The 6,715-nt window shown below is 42.5% G+C and overlaps 9 non-coding genes across 9 annotated transcripts in view; all 9 read right to left on the bottom strand.

The window, feature by feature from the left end:
• Window positions 1-62, bottom strand: part of trnan-guu (transfer RNA asparagine (anticodon GUU)) — a 74-nt gene extending 12 nt beyond the window's left edge. Inside the window, exon 1 of the tRNA in view lies at window positions 1-62. This exon is cut by the window's left edge and continues 12 nt beyond it. This is a non-coding gene — a tRNA (tRNA-Asn).
• A 418-nt stretch (window positions 63-480) lies between these two features.
• trnar-ucu (transfer RNA arginine (anticodon UCU)) lies at window positions 481-571 on the bottom strand. The gene is given in 2 exon segments: window positions 481-516; window positions 535-571. It is a non-coding gene; the product is annotated as a tRNA-Arg (tRNA).
• A 1,238-nt stretch (window positions 572-1,809) lies between these two features.
• On the bottom strand, window positions 1,810-1,883 carry trnat-agu (transfer RNA threonine (anticodon AGU)). The gene has a single exon. It is a non-coding gene; the product is annotated as a tRNA-Thr (tRNA).
• Window positions 1,884-1,969: 86 nt separating this feature from the next.
• On the bottom strand, window positions 1,970-2,043 carry trnan-guu (transfer RNA asparagine (anticodon GUU)). Its single transcript has one exon. It is a non-coding gene; the product is annotated as a tRNA-Asn (tRNA).
• Window positions 2,044-2,461: 418 nt separating this feature from the next.
• trnar-ucu (transfer RNA arginine (anticodon UCU)) lies at window positions 2,462-2,552 on the bottom strand. Its single transcript is given in 2 exon segments — window positions 2,462-2,497; window positions 2,516-2,552. It is a non-coding gene; the product is annotated as a tRNA-Arg (tRNA).
• Window positions 2,553-3,790: 1,238 nt separating this feature from the next.
• trnat-agu (transfer RNA threonine (anticodon AGU)) lies at window positions 3,791-3,864 on the bottom strand. Its single transcript has one exon. It is a non-coding gene; the product is annotated as a tRNA-Thr (tRNA).
• An 86-nt stretch (window positions 3,865-3,950) lies between these two features.
• On the bottom strand, window positions 3,951-4,024 carry trnan-guu (transfer RNA asparagine (anticodon GUU)). Its single transcript has one exon. It is a non-coding gene; the product is annotated as a tRNA-Asn (tRNA).
• A 418-nt stretch (window positions 4,025-4,442) lies between these two features.
• trnar-ucu (transfer RNA arginine (anticodon UCU)) lies at window positions 4,443-4,533 on the bottom strand. The gene is given in 2 exon segments: window positions 4,443-4,478; window positions 4,497-4,533. It is a non-coding gene; the product is annotated as a tRNA-Arg (tRNA).
• A 1,234-nt stretch (window positions 4,534-5,767) lies between these two features.
• On the bottom strand, window positions 5,768-5,841 carry trnat-agu (transfer RNA threonine (anticodon AGU)). The gene has a single exon. It is a non-coding gene; the product is annotated as a tRNA-Thr (tRNA).
• Between the last annotated feature and the right edge of the window lie 874 nt (window positions 5,842-6,715).

Below are 6,715 nucleotides of genomic sequence, written 5' to 3'. Positions count from 1 at the left end.
GGCTCGAACCACCAACCTCCCGGTTAACAGCCGAGCGCGCTGGCCAATTGCGCCACAGAGACAAACAGCCCGCTCAATAAAATATTTGCGAGTCGACAAGCCGCAATATCTTTTTTTTTAAAGAGAGCCAGCAACATTCGAAAGTTCAGCCCCTGTCCAATCAACTGTGTTTAATGGAGAGCGAGGGCATCAATCTTTCTACCTTTGAGCTAAATCCCCTGTACCAATGTAGCTATAAAAAAACTGGAAGTCTTTCAATCAATCGACTCTCGCCAATTTATTGCGCACTCAATATCCTGCAGTTAATCTGGATATTGAGGAAAAATTGCAAGATAATGTTATTTGACATAATGCCGACGTATTTGCTTACTTTTTCAAGCACACTTGGCAATTGAACCTCGTTCAGCAGTGCCTTTCATCAGATAGTAAAGCGAGCAGATTTTCCATTGTAAAAAAACTAGTATGTTCTCTCACCATTAGCGACTCTGGTGGGACTCGAACCCACAACCTTTGAATGCCCTTGCAAATTACGCCTAGAAGTCCAATGCACTATCCATTGCGCCACAGAGCCCATACATCCTTCCATGATGCTCATTTCCACAAACGCAAAACACGGTTTTCATCCAAAATGGGTCCACATCAGTCATTCCTTGCCAACAAACTGAGAATCAAAAAGTGAAAAGAGTGCAGTTAATCTGTGTGTGCAGGGATACTTTTCCATCTTATTCCAATTTGTAACAGCAGCGCATTTTCTGTCGTTGTAAATGATTTGCATGCTTGAATGGACAACTGAGTAGTAGTAGGTTTGAGATGGGCCGGTAATTATTTAGCACTGTGGCATCAAGACTGCTCTTCTTTAAGACAGGCTTAATGACTGCAGTTTTAAGGATCTTGGGAAAATTCCAGATCCAAGCAACATGTTGACTTTTTGATTGATTGGAGCCAACAGACTGCTCACCATAGACTTTAAAAATCTAGTAGGCAATGCATAAAGGCAGCATGTAGTGGAACTCAGACTTGTGGTGATCTCTTGGAAAGTTTTGTCAGCCACAAATGCAAAATGGGTTAACTCCAGTTGTCTAGCTGGCTGCGTGCTTGTTATCTGCAAATAATGGTATTTTTAATGTTCTGAACTGAGTCTTGCAAAGAAGACTGCAAACTCATTGCACCTGGAGAAATACAGAAACCATCAAAGTAACATTTACCACACTGTAATTTGAAATATTAACCCGCTTTGTCATTAGCAGGTCCAGAGTGTGCCCTTTGCCCTTGGTGGGGCCACTCAGGTGCTGAGTAAGACCAAAGCTTCTGAGGACAGCGCCAAACTCTTTAGAAGAAGACGAGGTTGAGCGGGACGTGAAGGAAGGAAGGAACAGTCACTCACGTACGGGAAACTCCTACCAAGCAGTGGTCAGCCTATAGCACACTGGGATTCTGTGGTAATTGAACCAAATTTAGCAGTTCCTTTCATCAGTTAATAACACAAGCAGGCTTTCCTATTTACCAATGTAGATAACAGGGGTTACAACAGTGACTCTGGTGGGTCTCGAACTCACAGCCTTTGAATGCCTTTGCAACTTTTGTCTGATTCCCCTTTTTCACAAAAGCAAAACAGTCATCCAAAAACGGTCTACATCAATCAATCAATCCTTACCATCAAACTGAGAAACAAGGAGTGAAAAGAGTGCATTTACTCTGTTTATTCAGGGATACTTTTCAATCTCTAATTAAAAAATGTAAAAGAGCTCTTTCGGGTGATAGGTTTTTCTGTACATGTAAACAACTGATTTGCTTGAAAGGCTATCGTGAAGACACTGCTGGGATTTGAACCCAGGATCTCCTGTTTACTAGACAGGCACTTTGACCATATAAGCCACAGCGCCTCTCAAATGCTACTCCAACCTGTTTCAGCTAGATATTCAGTGACCAATATTACCTCATAGATTTTGCCTGCTGTACCTCTTCCAATCGTCCCTGGGTGGGCTCGAACCACCAACCTCCCGGTTAACAGCCGAGCGCGCTGGCCAATTGCGCCACAGAGACAAACAGCCCACTCAATAAAATATTTGCGAGTCGACAAGCCGCAATATCTTTTTTTTTTAAAGCGAGCCAGCAACATTCGAAAGTTCAGCCCCTGTCCAATCAACTGTGTTTAATGGAGAGCGAGGGCATCAATCTTTCTACCTTTGAGCTAAATCCCCTGTACCAATGTAGCTATAAAAAACTGGAAGTCTTTCAATCAATCGACTCTCGCCAATTTATTGCGCACTCAATATCCTGCAGTTAATCTGGATATTGAGGAAAAATTGCAAGATAATGTTATTTGACATAATGCCGATGTATTTGCTTACTTTTTCAAGCACACTTGGCAATTGAACCTCGTTCAGCAGTGCCTTTCATCAGAGAGTAAAGCGAGCAGATTTTCCATTGTAAAAAAACTAGTATGTTCTCTCACCATTAGCGACTCTGGTGGGACTCGAACCCACAACCTTTGAATGCCCTTGCAAATTACGCCTAGAAGTCCAATGCACTATCCATTGCGCCACAGAGCCCATACATCCTTCCATGATGCTCATTTCCACAAACGCAAAACACGGTTTTCATCCAAAATGGGTCCACATCAGTCATTCCTTGCCAACAAACTGAGAATCAAAAAGTGAAAAGAGTGCAGTTAATCTGTGTGTGCAGGGATACTTTTCCATCTTATTCCAATTTGTAACAGCAGCGCATTTTCTGTCGTTGTAAATGATTTGCATGCTTGAATGGACAACTGAGTAGTAGTAGGTTTGAGATGGGCCGGTAATTATTTAGCACTGTGGCATCAAGACTGCTCTTCTTTAAGACAGGCTTAATGACTGCAGTTTTAAGGATCTTGGGAAAATTCCAGATCCAAGCAACATGTTGACTTTTTGATTGATTGGAGCCAACAGACTGCTCACCATAGACTTTAAAAATCTAGTAGGCAATGCATAAAGGCAGCATGTAGTGGAACTCAGACTTGTGGTGATCTCTTGGAAAGTTTTGTCAGCCACAAATGCAAAATGGGTTAACTCCAGTTGTCTAGCTGGCTGCGTGCTTGTTATCTGCAAATAATGGTATTTTTAATGTTCTGAACTGAGTCTTGCAAAGAAGACTGCAAACTCATTGCACCTGGAGAAATACAGAAACCATCAAAGTAACATTTACCACACTGTAATTTGAAATATTAACCCGCTTTGTCATTAGCAGGTCCAGAGTGTGCCCTTTGCCCTTGGTGGGGCCACTCAGGTGCTGAGTAAGACCAAAGCTTCTGAGGACAGCGCCAAACTCTTTAGAAGAAGACGAGGTTGAGCGGGACGTGAAGGAAGGAAGGAACAGTCACTCACGTACGGGAAACTCCTACCAAGCAGTGGCCAGCCTATAGCACACTGGGATTCTGTGGTAATTGAACCAAATTTAGCAGTTCCTTTCATCAGTTAATAACACAAGCAGGCTTTCCTATTTACCAATGTAGATAACAGGGGTTACAACAGTGACTCTGGTGGGTCTCGAACTCACAGCCTTTGAATGCCTTTGCAACTTTTGTCTGATTCCCCTTTTTCACAAAAGCAAAACAGTCATCCAAAAACGGTCTACATCAATCAATCAATCCTTACCATCAAACTGAGAAACAAGGAGTGAAAAGAGTGCATTTACTCTGTTTATTCAGGGATACTTTTCAATCTCTAATTAAAAAATGTAAAAGAGCTCTTTCGGGTGATAAGTTTTTCTGTACATGTAAACAACTGATTTGCTTGAAAGGCTATCGTGAAGGCACTGCTGGGATTTGAACCCAGGATCTCCTGTTTACTAGACAGGCACTTTGACCATCTAAGCCACAGCGCCTCTCAAATGCTACTCCAACCTGTTTCAGCTAGATATTCAGTGACCAATATTACCTCATAGATTTTGCCTGCTGTACCTCTTCCAATCGTCCCTGGGTGGGCTCGAACCACCAACCTCCCGGTTAACAGCCGAGCGCGCTGGCCAATTGCGCCACAGGGACAAACAGCCCACTCAATAAAATATTTGCGAGTCGACAAGCCGCAATATCTTTTTTTTTTAAAGCGAGCCAGCAACATTCGAAAGTTCAGCCCCTGTCCAATCAACTGTGTTTAATGGAGAGCGAGGGCATCAATCTTTCTACCTTTGAGCTAAATCCCCTGTACCAATGTAGCTATAAAAAACTGGAAGTCTTTCAATCAATCGACTCTCGCCAATTTATTGCGCACTCAATATCCTGCAGTTAATCTGGATATTGAGGAAAAATTGCAAGATAATGTTATTTGACATAATGCCGATGTATTTGCTTACTTTTTCAAGCACACTTGGCAATTGAACCTCGTTGAGCAGTGCCTTTCATCAGATAGTAAAGCGAGCAGATTTTCCATTGTAAAAAAACTAGTATGTTCTCTCACCATTAGCGACTCTGGTGGGACTCGAACCCACAACCTTTGAATGCCCTTGCAAATTATGCCTAGAAGTCCAATGCACTATCCATTGCGCCACAGAGCCCATACATCCTTAAATGATGCTCATTTCCACAAACACAAAACACGGTTTTCATCCAAAATGGGTCCACATCAGTCATTCCTTGCCAACAAACTGAGAATCAAAAAGTGAAAAGAGTGCAGTTAATCTGTGTGTGCAGGGATACTTTTCCATCTTATTCCAATTTGTAACAGCAGCGCATTTTCTGTCGTTGTAAATGATTTGCATGCTTGAATGGACAACTGAGTAGTAGTAGGTTTGAGATGGGCCGGTAATTATTTAGCACTGTGGCATCAAGACTGCTCTTCTTTAAGACAGGCTTAATGACTGCAGTTTTAAGGATCTTGGGAAAATTCCAGATCCAAGCAACATGTTGACTTTTTGATTGATTGGAGCCAACAGACTGCTCACCATAGACTTTAAAAATCTAGCAGGCAATGCATAAAGGCAGCATGTAGTGGAACTCAGACTTGTGGTGATCTCTTGGAAAGTTTTGTCAGCCACAAATGCAAAATGGGTTAACTCCAGTTGTCTAGCTGGCTGCGTGCTTGTTATCTGCAAATAATGGTATTTTTAATGTTCTGAACTGAGTCTTGCAAAGAAGACTGCAAACTCATTGCACCTGGAGAAATACAGAAACCAAGTAACATTTACCACACTGTAATTTGAAATATTAACCCGCTTTGTCATTAGCAGGTCCAGAGTGTGCCCTTTGCCCTTGGTGGGGCCACTCAGGTGCTGAGTAAGACCAAAGCTTCTGAGGACAGCGCCAAACTCTTTAGAAGAAGACGAGGTTGAGCGGGACGTGAAGGAAGGAAGGAACAGTCACTCACGTACGGGAAACTCCTACCAAGCAGTGGCCAGCCTATAGCACACTGGGATTCTGTGGTAATTGAACCAAATTTAGCAGTTCCTTTCATCAGTTAATAACACAAGCAGGCTTTCCTATTTACCAATGTAGATAACAGGGGTTACAACAGTGACTCTGGTGGGTCTCGAACTCACAGCCTTTGAATGCCTTTGCAACTTTTGTCTGATTCCCCTTTTTCACAAAAGCAAAACAGTCATCCAAAAACGGTCTACATCAATCAATCAATCCTTACCATCAAACTGAGAAACAAGGAGTGAAAAGAGTGCATTTACTCTGTTTATTCAGGGATACTTTTCAATCTCTAATTAAAAAATGTAAAAGAGCTCTTTCGGGTGATAAGTTTTTCTGTACATGTAAACAACTGATTTGCTTGAAAGGCTATCATGAAGGCACTGCTGGGATTTGAACCCAGGATCTCCTGTTTACTAGACAGGCACTTTGACCATCTAAGCCACAGCGCCTCTAACCTGTTTCAGCTAGATATTCAGTGACCAATGTTACCTCATAGATTTTGCCTGCTATACCTCTTCCAATCGTCCCTGGGTGGGCTCGAACCACCAACCTCCCGGTTAACCCTTTAAGCGCCAAAGTCGCAGAAATGCGACTTTACCGTACAAGGAAATTTATGAAATAATAGTAGAAAATGAATCACTTCAGTCATTGGTCGGTTCGGTGCAACTTCCTCTTATTAGCCAGGTATGATCTAGGGCAGATCCGGTAAGGAAAAAAATGGCTGGAGGAAGTACACGTGGCATGCAATTTACAGCAGATTCTGACTCTGAAGGAAATTATCTCCCCGAGAGTGACGATGGATTTCCAAGTGGAGATGAAGGGACTTCGAAACAACGGACAGGTGCAAAGGACAGACGGAGGCGTGGAACCAGTGGAACCAGTGGCTGCAGTAAAACTTGCCAGGTGGATGAGAGCTGGGACATGCTGAGAGAGGTCGAGGTATTTGAGGCATGGATCAAACCTTTTGAAGACCCAGTTGGCTACACAGGAGAGATGGATCTGACGGATGCTAATCCATTTGATATTCTGTCACTCTTTCTGACCGATCAGTTTTGGACTTTCATTACTGATGAGACAAATAGATATGCACATCAGTGTATGGCACCTATGATTCTGAAGCCACATTCAAGATTTCTTGAGTGGTATGATGTATCAGTCACCGAAATGAAAGCTTTCTTTGCTTTGCATCTCTCCATGGGCCTTGTTGAGAAACCTGAAATCGAGGATTACTGGGGAACATTTTGGCTTACACAAACGCCTGGATTTGGAAATGTAATGTCAAGAAACAGATTTGAAATCATTCTTTCATTCTTTCATTTTGTC

Source organism: Eucyclogobius newberryi, unplaced genomic scaffold (genome assembly GCF_026437365.1).
Source record: "Eucyclogobius newberryi isolate DKJ021-1_F unplaced genomic scaffold, fEucNew1.0.hap1 SCAF_357, whole genome shotgun sequence".
In the NCBI taxonomy this organism is placed as follows: Eukaryota; Metazoa; Chordata; class Actinopteri; order Gobiiformes; family Gobiidae; genus Eucyclogobius; species Eucyclogobius newberryi.
Note: the sequence above shows the minus strand (reverse complement) of the source record. Positions and strands in the feature narration are given on the sequence as shown.